Raw genomic sequence first — 14069 nt, 5'->3', positions numbered from 1 at the left:
TAGATCAATACTCATGTTTGTTTCCCCTAATTCCCCATTAACCCTAGCTAAGGAAACTACTCACTCATGATCAAGTTTAACATGCTAATAAGGTTGTGAATCATACTAACAAAGCAAAACATGATGAATAAATGGAAGTGATTAACAATAATTAAACAAGATTTAGAAGGAATTATACCTATGGAGATGATCCAAAATAATAAAGCAAAGAATAATAGAAATACTTGATGATTGATGGAAGGTTGTCAATCCTCCAAATAAACCCAAATAATCTTCTAATTACCCAAATAAAAGGAAGAACAATAGAGAAATTAAAGAAAGATTAAGATGTGATTAATATTGAAAATTGTATTACAACTAAATTAAAACTAATTTAAGAGAGTATTAAGATTGGATTAAGAATTCATTAAAATTGGATGCTAATCGTGGTAGTACAAAGGGGTATTTATACAAAAGATTAGGTACAAGTTAGGATTAGGGTTACTAAGGGCTTAAATGACTATTAAAACCCTAAGAAAACTTGAGGAAATTCTACTCCCGAGGGAAATGCGCGGATCCTCCTTGCTAGTCCTGCCTCGATCCGCTCGCCTCGTGCTGTGGCACGGGCTGTTCTGACTTGGGATCCGCTCGGATCCTGGAGGAGACGCTCAGATCTTTGCTGCACGGTCCGCTCATCCTGGGATCAAGCTGGTCGGATCCTTACAGTGTGGCACGCTCGGATCATTCTTGGGCCGCTCGGATCCCTGGGTAGAGTCGTTTTCTTCTTTAGCTCCTTAACAATCCGCAAGGATCGTGTTGGGGATGCAAGGATCCTTTCATCATTGCCCATTTCACTTTATTTATCTACTTAGGCCTCTAGTGTCGGTCTTCTCTTTGATGCTTGGTCATTTGATGCGATCCATTTAGCTCCATTTCGCCTCATAAATGCAAGGTTAGCCATACTCTCCTACCAAGGACACAAAACCTCAAAGAATATGCAAAATGGGAAATTAAAGATAATAAATGACCCAAATATGTGCTAATTAAAAAGCATAGGAACGAGGTTGATTCGCGGACTAAATGTGCTCAAATATGAGTCACATCATAAATATTATAAAATTCTCCTTTGGGTGTAGGGAGGACGTCCTCACGGAGGATGCAAGAATTTCTCGAATGGAATTAACCCCATGTACAACGGGGTTATTTCATATCACACACAGTCTTTGTAGTTCGGATTTGGTCTGCATGGCCTGTCCACTAAATTAGCTATGTTCCAGAGGGCATTACCAAGATCCATTTGGTAAACCATATGAAAACTTCATGGAATGAGTACCCAAGTCTGATGTAATTGTCCTTTTGCAATGTAGACTAATGGTTTACCAAAGCATCGGCCTACCTCACAACTTGTTGCATGAGGAGATCTTTAGGTACCCAATCGGGGTCCCCACTCTCCAACCCCGACTGCTTTAGGCACGTCTCTGATTTACTTGGGATGGACCATTATTATATCTTATTCCTCACCCGAGCATCATGAAAATGGTGCCTGGGATACTGGTGGATCGTGCACATGGAAAAATAGACCTCCTCTGCCTGGTCAGTTCATGGAGTCAATACACTAAGATCATGCATGAGACAGTTGTTGGGCTTTCACCACGCTGTAAAAAGAAGACAAACCAATCGAAAAAGAAGCTGATAGACATTACCGAGGCTTTTGGGTATCGACATGCTGGTCATCCAAGTCCATACCAGAGCACAAATCCAAATAATGTCGCCACCACCACAAAATTGCTTGCATTGGTGTATGTTGGGTTCCATTGAGACATGGAATGAGCTAATGCTTGAAACAATTAAACGTAAATTTGAGGGTGTTAAAAATATCAAATTGTGAGATTTGTTATTTCGACTCTTCACGTTGGCTGTCATAACGACTCATAAGATATGGCAATTGGTTAGATATCCTGAAATTATGCTCATCTGACATATGTAATGAAGTTACATATGAATGTGAAATCTAATCCCTTTATACTCTACCCCTGTAAAACTTTTTTGTAAATTTACTATCCCAATAACAATAATAAAATGAGAATTTGACAGCTTACTTATACCACGACTCCATGAGTGACCAATTAACATATAAAGCCAAGTAAGTCGTGCAGAGCAATCAAGAAGCCTCACACAAAATTACTCGTATACAGTATTGAATGTCTTTGGACTACAAAGCTACTGGAAGCAAAAATGGGGAGCACCCATACTCTACAACATCACATAGTAGACCATCATTGTCCATTATACAAGAATGCAACTAAATCATACTCTAGTTCGTAATCCCTTTAAAATGTTCAGAAGGATCATACTAATGAAATAACCTTAATCCTATGAACTGAGGTGTCAAGCCATCAAGGATTACTCTTTAATTCACCGATTTATCAATCAATATTTCTTCTCCCAACACCTCAATGCTTACCTATTCTCACAAGCATATTCTATTAAAACTAACTCTCACATCTCACAATTCAACCAAAGTAGCATACGATGTATATTCTCCAAAAATATTAAAATTCATTGTATACACAATATGTAAAAGCCTAACTAAATATGCTACACCAATTAATCTACAAAATCTTCCCAAAATATAAGAAAATTAATAATTAACGATTAATTTAAAGATACTGATCCTAAAAAATTGACAGAAAACTACATACCTCTTTGATTGTGAACTTTAATATAAATCGTTGGTGATTTCGTAGGCCTACTGAATGTATATAAATGCATAGCAGAGAATGAGTGACAAAGGTTTGGCCTGACGAAGAAGATAACTCGTAATCGCACGATTGAGAAAGATGGCGGCCAAAGAAAACAGAGTAGTAATTTTTTTTAATAAGGAGTTTTTAGGTTTTTCTAGATGAGTAAGGGAATGCAGTTAGGCGGGAAGAGAAGTCACCAGGGATTGACACGTGTACATTAGAATGTTTAGTGGTTTTTGTATTATACTTGTATACCTAAACTCTACTATACACGTGTCAACTTCCTTTTTCTCACAATCTCACATCATTTGGCTGTTCATTTCCTTTCATTCATGTTATCTCCCCCATAATCCAGATTCTTAGAAGTCTTCACATTGTTATAGATTACAATACAATCAAAGAAGTATGTAATTTTTTGTTTTTCTTATTAATAGTCTATAATTAGCTACTAATTGTAAAATTGCTTTTGTCTTGACGGATTAATAAGACATTTATTTCTATTTGAAACTGCATGTCTTTGTATTCATCCGAAATTTTGCCATCTACGAGTAATTTTTATTGTGCGCAATTCATCATACCTGTTTCCCTCAATTTGTTTTAGTTTGATAGTATGGTGTTTCACGGTTTGACGCACACTTTCATCACGAGTTTCAATTTCCACAATTTTTATGATGGGATATAATTTTGATGTTATTTCTACAACTTTACATGAACGGCCTGCAATATTGGACATTAATAAGAAAGTTAAGAGTGAAAACATTAATCGTACGATTGTACTGTAATAATCTTCAATGTGAGGTCTGACTTTTAGTTTGCTAAATTTATCTTTAAGATGGGGTTCTTCTTTATTTAGGAAAGGCGGTATATATTTTTTTTTTTTGACAACAAAAGGCGGTATAAATTGATATACTATAATGTACATGAATAAAATTAATCCTTATTTAAAGCGTCTATGAGTTTACTTCGACTTTGCGACTATGTTCTAACTAAATTGTGACAGCTCCGGTTTTGCAGTAATGAGCCCATAGTAGATCTGATTAGACTGGCATAAATTGTAATGCAGTCTCACCCTACCATATACTCCCTCTGTCCCGGTCATTTGTTGTCCTTTTCCATTTTTGGGTGTCTCAGTCATTTGTTGTCCTTTCTATTTTAAGAATGAACTTGATGAACAATTTGATCATTCCCATTCAATTTGTTCCACTTGTCATTTAGTTATTGGCCTTCTCCTCTTTCCTTGGTCTTTGTGCCAAAACAAAAGGACAACAATTGACCGGGATGGAGGGAGTATAAGTAAACTTTCTTAGAGTTGCGGTAATAGCTCCTTCTCCGTGAAGACTTTACCGCAATATATTTTGTAGTACACTACTAACTTATTCTCCATTTTGCCCCACTTCAATAATTGATGCACTATTGATCATAGTAGATATGACAAATAAATTTGCTCATATAGATTTTTTTTAAATGGAATTATGGGATTATGATAGTTAAAGAAGTAATATACGGAGTATGAACTATTATTGACACATTTTTGGTGGGTTACTTGGGTATTACATTTCGAGTTGTTTAATGTGTTTAATTTATATCAACTTAGTAATATTCTACTACAGTATAAACTAACTTTGCTTGAGTTGATTGTTCAAGATTGTGCATTAGTTTGTCCATGTAGTCGGAAGAGTTATAATGATAAAATATGCAACTTTGCTCCCTATGTTATATATTACAGAGTATTCATCACTCTGCCTTAATAGGTTGCTTATACTCTTTTTGAAGAAATTATGGGTTGGATTTTGACTTTTTGTAGCGGTTGGATTTTGATTTTTTTGTAGCCGCGGGAGATGATGTCTACCATGACATTGCATTTAACGTAGAAGGAAAGACATGGTATCATACAAATCCTTTTCTATCCTTATTTTTATGATGTATCATATGCATTATCAAGGACGTAGCCAGGATAGAATTATAGGTGGGGTCGAACTTTAAAAAAAATTCTTAAATTTTTTATTGTTGTTCACATACATGTTCTCAAGCAAAACATCGTATATTTATTTTCCAAACAAAAAAAATCTACACATGCAATGAAAGAGTTAGCATTAAACGCTTAAACAACGAGTATAAATGTGTGCTGAAATATATTTTTGTCATCGTTTTGAATATTCAACTAAATATTATGAAAGATTATAAGCATGTTTGTTGTTAGGTCATTAGTTAAATGACAATAGATAAAAGAGATACAAAAAAAAAAAACTAAAGGCCCAAACAACGAATAAGCGGCCAAAAGTCCAACGAGTAAGAATGTGTGTAAAATGTTGAACAAAAAATTAACAAAAAAGAAAGTTGCTTACAAGAGGAATCGAACCTGGGTTGCAAAGGTAGTAGGCTAAGAACTTCACCATTAGGCTACTACGACAATTACTCTTACTTATTAACAAAATTAATTATATACCTACCTGGGCCATGGCCCAGTCTGGCCCTAAGGTAGCTACGCCATTGTGCATTATGGTTTGTAGTTCATTAGAATGTCATTTTAGTAAAGGATATGATTGGTGATGAGATTCATGAAGCTCATTGCGAAATATAGGCAGGGGCGAAGCTATAGTGTAGCAAAGGGTAGCTCATGCAACCCCATCCAAAAAAAAAAAAATTTGATAAAAGAATAATTTGCTACCCCATTTATTTAGTTATATGATATATTTACGCAATTATTTCCTTAAATGGGAAGTTAAACTATACCAAAAATCGTGCTCTTTCCTAAATAAACTCAACGATATGAAAAAATATATACTAAATTACTATTAAATAGGCAACTTACTGTAAAACTCAACCCATATTCTCTATTCTTTATTGTATTTTTTTCTAAAAAACGCTACTTTGATTACTTGCGCAGAGTCGCCAATTCTTCATTTTCTTCCTTTCGATTCCGCCGTCGAATCGATAGTCGCAAATCTGACATTAAAGACAGTTAGCGGAGCTACCTTTGGTTTGAGGTAATTATTAAATCTTTGTTCTAAACGCATATTAATGTTGTTATTTAGGTAATTAAGTGGAATTTGTAATTGTTGAAAGATCATAAATGATTGATAAATATGTTAATTTCCAATAGATTGAAGGCTTGGATAGTTGGGTGATGAATTGAATCAATTTATAAAATCGATGATTTAATAGTAATTTGTGATTTTGGGGGTTGAGAGAATTCGATGAGTTGAAGAGATGAAGTTAGGAAGAGAGATAATTGAATAATTGATTGAACAAATAAATTTGGAAGTATACTGTACATATGATTATTGATTTGATAAGTCTCTCTTAAGCAATATATCAGTCTTAAGATTAAAATGGGTCAAATACCATACAACTTGAATAGATAAGACAAGTCTTTTGCTAATATTTAGACATTTTGTTTGTCTTATCTCTACAAATGGATAATATTTAACCCCTCTATAACTTAAGATGTATACTTTCATCTTAAATGAGAATTTGTGTCATTGATTTATGGAATTGTGGAGGAAAATAGGATTAAAAAAGTTGGAACATTAATAGAAGCACGTAAAAAGAAGGCAAGTAGGCAATCATGTAATAGAAGTAGGACTATAGGAGTATTACAATTTACAAGAAAATTGAAGGGAAATGGCCTATGGGACACGTATTGTACATAGGATTATAGGAGTATTATCATTGTGGACTTGTGGTCTTATAAGATTACTCCGAGACAAAGAGAAAATTGGTATACGGTTTTGTTACGGTATAATGCTAAGCAATAAGAGCATTACAAATTTGTTGCTACCCCATATTTTGGATCCTGGCTTAGCCCTTGAATATAGGATCAAATCAACTAATTATGGGAGGTCTCCTGGATTAGATTGTTGAACTGTATAGACCCTTTTTTTTGTGGCGTTTTGAGTGTAGACTTTTATTTCATACATTGCTGAATATGTTATGCTAAAACTATAGCAGGTTGAATTGTTATTTAACGTTTGTTCTTTGTCTTCAACCATATGTTGTCTTTGTAAGTGTTAGGGTGCAAACCCATGTCCTACATTGGTAGAATAAAGATGAAAGCTCATCTTTATAAGTGTCTACAAAATATAATAGTATGAGGCCTTTTGGGAAGGAGCCCAAGAGTAAATCCGTGAGGGGTTGGCCCAAAGCGGACAATATCGTACTATTATGGGTTGTGGACACAGATGCAACAGAGGCCCAACACGAGGTATTCACGCTTCCGCACAACAAGTGGTATCAGAGCCCAAGGTTCGACTTGGGCTAGACACGAGGATGCATCAGTAGGCCCAAGACTTGAAGTTGTACACTGTAAGACATGGAACTCCTAGCACGGGGTGAGTCCTTGAGCAAGCCCGGTCCAGGGTTAAATGGATGAAAGACGTCATAGGTCTTGTGGGACAAAGACCATTTTTGTACTAGAACTGTTGATCAGGTGGACCCTTATCAGATTGGGTGCCACAGGTCTAGTAGGTCCTTTCCAGGTTGGATGCCAGAGACCGTTTGTGTTCTAGGACTTCTTAAGTGGCGGACCCGGTCCAGAGTATATTGGATGCAAAGGATGTTCGATATGCATGTGTAGCAAATTCCCAAGAAGGGCACAAGGACATGCTAGTTCAGGAGCATGTGAGGGCACTCACTTGACCAGGCGGTGACATGTGGTGCAAGACATGGCTCGTGGTAGCATGCTGTGTCGGCTAAGGGGAGGTTATCAAAAGTTGTGATGATTCGGTTGTCTAGAAGTTGGGGCTGTAGAAGTGTGAGCGTTCTCCATAGATGTCAAGGTCCGAGTCGAGATGATGGTCCTTGGTTTGAGGGGAAAATTGTTCGAGTGCAAACCCATGTCCCACATTGGTAGAATAAAGATGAAAGCTCATCTTTATAAGTGTCTACAAAATATAATAGTACGATGCCTTTTAGGAAAGAGCCCAAGAGTAAATCCGTGAGGGGTTGGCCCAAAGCGGACAATATCGTACTATTATGGGTTGTGGACACAGATGCAGCAGAGGCCCAACACGAGGTATTCACGCTTCCGCACAACAAGTGGCGTCGCCTGAGAGATAAGAAGACGGAAGGCGCAATCGCTGCCATCGCCACAAGCTACCGCCGAGATGGCGATCCGGAGGAGAAGGCACATTCAACGATTATGTTGTGTCTTCTTGATGATATCATCACCGAAGTCGCGGAGGAAACTACCGCCGCCGGTGCGTGGAAAAAGCTTGAGAGTCTTTATATGACCGAGTCTTTGACCAATAAGTTGCTTCAAGCAACGCGTCTTTTAGTCGAGAAATGCGGGAAGGTATGCCTCTTCGAGATCATTTAGATCAGTTAAACACAATTTTACTAGAATTACGTAATATTGATGTTAAGGTAGAAGATGAGGATGCCGCATTAATTCTGTTAGTTTCTTTACCGTTATCGTATGAGAATTTTCTACAGTCTTTTATTGTGGGTAAAGATACTGTTACTCTAGAAGATGTTAGGCCATCTCTTCATACTAGAGAACTGCGCCATAAGGCGGCTGGTATAGGTACAGACAATCAGGCTGCAGGGTTTGCAGCCAGTGGGGGTTACGGACAGGGAAATTCGGGGAATAAAAAGTATAAGAAGCCTTCTTATTCGGGTTCTTCTAATTCTCATATTTTGGTACTTAGTAATTATGGTTCTTATGTTTCTAAGGGTCCTAAACCTACGATGTCCAGAACTACCGTAAAGGGAAGGGGCATTGGAAATTCGATTGTCCCAAGAAAGATAAACAGAACAAGTCTGGTACTGCTACTGCTGGTGTAGCAAATGCAGATTCCGAGGAAGATGAATATGCTCTGGTTATGGATAGGGTCACGCATCACACTGATGTGTGGATTCTAGATTCTAGATTCTAGATTCTGGAGCATCTTACCATATATGTCCGCGCAGAGAGTGGTTTAAAACTTATGAACAGGTAGATGGAGGCACTATTTCTATGGTCAACAGTGATGTTTGCAGGATAGTTGGAATCGGGTCAGTCAGGGTAAGGACACATGATGGAAAATTCTGTACATTGAACGAAGTTAAGACATGTTCCACTGATGACAAAGAATCTGATCTCCTTAAGCACGTTAGATAGTAAGGGTTTCAGCTTTCAAGGTGTAGGTGGAGTTCTGAACGTCTGCAAAGGTTCGAATGTGGTTCTGAGGGGTATCAAGCATGGTACTCTATATTATCTTCAGGGATCTACTCTGTCAGGTTCTGTTGCTATTGCATCCTCAGATGTTGATAAAGAAGATTTGACTAAGTTGTGGCATATGAGACTTGGTCATATGAGTGAAAGGGGGATGCAGACTCTGTCAAAAGAAGATCTTCTGTGTGGTCACAAGGTCAAGAATCTGGATTTCTGTGAGCATTGTGTATTTGGGAAGTTACATCGCAGCAAGTTTCCTAAAGCAGTGCATAGGACCAAGGGAACACTTGATTACATCCATTCTGATTGTTGGGGTCCTTCTAAGGTGGAGTCTTTGGGAGGCCCAGATATTTTGTGTCGATTATTGATGATTACTCCAGGAAGACTTGGATTTATTTGATGAAGCACAAAAACGAAGCCTTCACTCACTTTAAGCAGTGGAAGGCATTAATGGAGAATCAAACTGGGAAGAAGGTCAAGAGGCTGCGAACTGATAATGGCCTAGAGTTTTGTTGTTCTGAGTTCGACGAGTTTTGCAAGAATGAAGGGATTGCTAGACATCGTACAGTCTGAGATACACCTCAGCAAAATGGTGTAGCAGAGCGAATGAACCAGACACTTCTGGAGAGGGCAAGGTGCATGCTCTCTAATGTTGGACTAACAAGAAGATTCTGGGCAGAAGCAGTTAGTACAACATGTTATCTGATAAATCGGAGACCTCACACGAGTCTGAATCTCAAAACTCCATTTGAGATGTGGTCTGGTAGGTCTGCTGATCGAGTCCATTTCGTTTCACAAATTAAGCATATGTGGTCGTTGGTCAATGGTCGATACAAAACACAATTTATACTTCACAAACAACTCTACAATTAGTAAAGAGGCAAGTAAAGGTCGGATCCCAAGGGACGGGTATTGAAATGAGAATTCTATTGTAACTAGTAGTGTCTAAGGGGTGTCACAAATTGGGTTGATGTAGAAGGTTACTAAACTAAAATAGCAATGAAAATAAACTAGCAAGATGAATAAAATAAGGGGTGTAAACAATTGATTAAAGGCACTAGGGTGTCATGGGTTCATAGGGGAATCATGGGATATGATCATACAAACATGTTCTCAAATTATAAGCAAGCAATTATTGTTGTGATGGATTGAGTTGGGTTATATCTTACAATCCTAGGAAAGTTTGGGTCCGGAGCCGAATCGATTAGATTGTACAACACCTACAAGTCGACTTAATCTTTCCTACTCAACACATGCATGGTCTAACAAGACTCGAGTTGGGTTATGTCTTACAAGTCAAGTTGAAAGGATAGAAGATGATAGTAAATGCAAGGATTCATAGGCTTAGCATTTCATCAAATATAACATGTGCATGTATTAAGATCAAAACAAGCAAGCAAATAGGATATGAAAGCATATTAATTTAAGCATGAATCATTCCCCATGTTGGTTTCCCCTAATCACCCATTAAACCCTAGCTAAGAGACTACTCACTCATTATCATATTGATCATGCTAGAAAGGTTGTCAATCATACTAACATAATAAAACATGATGAATAAATGAAAGTAATTAGCAATAATTAAAAAGGGATTAAGAGATTATACCTACTAATGATTCCAATAATAAAGCAAGAATAATAGAAGTACTTGAATCCTAGATTGAGAGGTTGTCAATCTCCCAATAATAACCCAAATAATCTTCAATTACCCAAAATAAAGTAAGAACAAGAGAGAGATTAAAGAACTAGAACTTGGATTAAAACTTGATTAATATTTGATTACAATATTGAAGAGAGATTTGATTAATATTAACTACACTAATTATTGATAAGAAGAACATGCTCCTCTAATTAGACTAATGAGGTATTTATAGTGAAAATTAGGGAGGATGCATTAGGGTTAACTAAAGGCTAAACTAGTAATTACACTTTTTAAGTTGAGCAAGGAGACTCCGGTATTCTCCGAGAGAAGGGCTTCTCTTATCGTGGCTTGAAGAGTGAAAACGTCTTTGTCTTGAAATCCGTGCGGATGGGAGTCGGGACGGCGGATCTGGGCTGGAGAATCCGAGCGGATCCTTGGGCAAGACGCTCGGATTGGCGAGGGGGAATCCGAGCGGATTCCTTTGAGGGACGCTCGGATTGGGCTTTGGTGGACGGACGGATTGTGTACAATCCGTTCGGATTGTCCAGCAGCATCTTTTCTTCTTCTTTTCTTCCCTTTTCTTCATGAATTCCTTGGGGATTTCCTTGGGGACTCAAGGATCCTTTTCTCAACTATGCTCTTCTACTATGCTATGTACAAAGGCCTTCTAGTCTTGTCTCTCCTTGATGCTTGGTCATTGAATATGATCAATTTAGCCTTGTTTTGCCATGAAAATGCAAGATTCTTACTCCTTTCCTACCAAGGGATCAAAATCTCAAAGAATATGCAAAACAAAGAACTAAAGATAAGAAATGACCCAAATAGGCACTAAAAAGCATGGAAACAATGGTAATTCGGGGGCTAAATATGCGCCAATTATGGTCACATCAAATATCCCCAAACCGAACCTTTGCTCGTCCCGAGTAAAGAGGTGACAAAGACTAGGACCAATACTAACCTAACCTAATAATAATAGCCGATATGAGACAATTAGCGGGTCTCACTCCGCCCCTTCAACTCACAACAAGACAACCATGAGGTAGGATGCCTTCTTGCAAGGCAAGGTGGGTCTTGCCAAAATGGCGACACATCCAAACATTAAGCACACAAAAACACATAATGGATGCATCTACAAAAAGAATAGCCACTTTCCTCATCTAAGTGGCGGAAATTATCTACAAGGGAAGCAATTCAAGGGTACACAATCCTTCATAGATGCAATTTGTTCAAACTACTAAGCCTAGAAGGATACCAATAAATCACCTCCAAAATGTGTCAAGCTAGGGTACCTTTGTCCTCAATCGTTAAATGCTTTTGTCAAGAGTAGACTCCCTATGGTGTTAGAAACACTGGAGGATCGCGGAATTCCCCCTCTTGCCTAGACAAGAAGAAGAGTCGTCCCCTCTCTACCATGCACAAAAAATGGATACGATGGATAAAGGGATCGATAGATATTTGAGTTTCACTTTGGGAGTTTGCTTTTATTTTTGTTTTCCCCCCAATTTCATTGGCATTTGACATTTGAGAACACTTTCTTTGCCATTTCTTTTGATTTTTGGCATTTCAATACTTGACAACTTTTTGAATTTCTTTTTGAACATTTTCAAAGTCACCCCAATTAGTAACGAGGGTGCCTTGTATTTGAAGCTTTAGGAGTTCTATTTTGCTCCTCTTTTCATTTGATGCACTTTTGCAAACTTTCTTTCATTTTTCATTTCATTGAACTCAAATCAATTTCTTTTTGTTTTGTGCCCATTCCCTTTGATGACAAAAATGTATGGTAGAACATGGATGAATGATAGAAGTATGCATGGTTTCAAGGGTCACCTTGGAATAAACGGTAGCCAAGGAGTTATCACACCACAAGGTACTCTTGACTAGGCCTTAAACCATGGGTCAAAGGATACTAGCATGACACATCCTAGGGTGTTTTACAAGTATTCTAACAAGCAAAGTCTTAAGAATAAAAAGCATCTACTAGGGCCTATATACACTTGTCAAGCTTCCCAAATAGACGGTTTCGCAAAATTTTCTAACATGTAACTACATGCCATGATGCAACTAACATATAAACATCCTAATGCATATGATTCTACCAACTAATATGCCATATAAACTAAATGCAAGTCCTAAGTTCACATTGTTTTTACCGCATCAATCAAAATAAAGCCACATAGTCATTAACATAAAGAGGAAAAAGGAGATTGGAAAGATCATACCATGCGGTCTTCAATATCCTCATGTCTCGGATGTGGCGTAGTCAATCAAAGTGAACAAGGATAAAACAAACACAATATATACAAGACAATATATACAAAGGAAATGAACTTGTTTTTGGTTTTTCAATTTTTCAAATTTTTGTGATTTTTGAAATTTTTTCAATTTTTATGGTTTTTGAATAAAAGTTAAGTGTTAGAATTCCCATCCCCACACTAATATGGGCATTGTCCTCAATGGCCAAAATGATGGAAATTATGCAAAAATGATGCATGATTTCTATACTAAATGCAATTCTACACTAAGCTATACTACATGATGCATGGTTTTTGTTATGACGGAGAGGATAATTTAGATTACCTCCCGTTGTGTATGCATTAACTTCCCCAAACCAAATAAGACACTATTGCTAATGTCAAAGTATGGGGGAGTTCATGCACACACTATGCTATGCATGAAACTAGATTGTCATTTTGGATTTTCAAAAATGGGAACAATAAAGAACACCTCAATGGAACCGAGGTGTGAGTCCTTTGGTGTTGCTAGGACTCCTCCAACAAATAGTCAAAGTTAAATAAAATACAAAGAAACAAGATACAAAGTTCTTTTCATGAAAAATAAAGATAAAGAGGAGAGTTGAGAAAACTTCACTTGAACTAAGGTGGGTGCCTCTTGCCCGCTCCACCTAGTGATGAAGTAATCTCCTAGATATCGGCATCATCTCCTTCAATATCGGTATCCCAAATATCCCTAGAAGCATCACTTAAACTTGGATCCATGAATTCATCTTCTTCTTCACTCTCAAGCTTCACCGTATCACCTCCACAAGAGTCGCCACTTTCTTCCCCTTTGCGACCGTTTGGCCCTTCATTGGCCTTCTCCGAGTTGGGAAAGAGCAACTCCATTTGAGCCCATGAAGGAAAAGCTCCTTCTTCACTTATCCGTCCTTTTTGAACCATGTCGTGGTATTGGGGGTAAAGAGCATAATAGTTGTCCACCTTGGTTTCATATTGACGGTAGTGCAAGTCTTGCAAAATTCCCGTGACAAAGTCGTCACGGGGGAGGATGAAGGGATTCGGATGGTTGTAAGGTTGGTAGGGAAAGGGGTAGGGAGGCACCTTTATCTTTTCACCTTGGGTTTGTTGTTCTTGTTGTTGTGGTGGAGGAGCTTGTGGGGGTGGAGCTTGCCTTTCTTGACTTTGAATGAGGTAGGAGGGTATTGGGGACAAGCGTCCTCTCCTTGGGGAAATTCGAGGTAGGTCGGCTATCGGAAGGTAGATAGGATCGCTTCCCTTCGTCAACCATTTGATCCTTTTATCAACCCCCTCAAGGG

General features: G+C 37.9%; 1 long non-coding RNA gene across 1 annotated transcript; it reads right to left on the bottom strand.

Moving 5' to 3' along the window:
* Nucleotides 1–384: 384 nt before the first annotated feature.
* LOC141617072 (uncharacterized) lies at nucleotides 385–3236 on the bottom strand. Its single transcript, XR_012531080.1, has 2 exons — nucleotides 1376–3236; nucleotides 385–946 (listed from the first exon to the last, which is right to left on the bottom strand). It is a non-coding gene; the product is annotated as an uncharacterized LOC141617072 (long non-coding RNA).
* Nucleotides 3237–14069: the final 10833 nt, after the last annotated feature.

Source organism: Silene latifolia, chromosome X, assembly GCF_048544455.1.
Source record: "Silene latifolia isolate original U9 population chromosome X, ASM4854445v1, whole genome shotgun sequence".
Taxonomy (NCBI): Eukaryota; Viridiplantae; Streptophyta; class Magnoliopsida; order Caryophyllales; family Caryophyllaceae; genus Silene; species Silene latifolia.
This window is presented reverse-complemented; position numbering and strand designations above follow the sequence as displayed.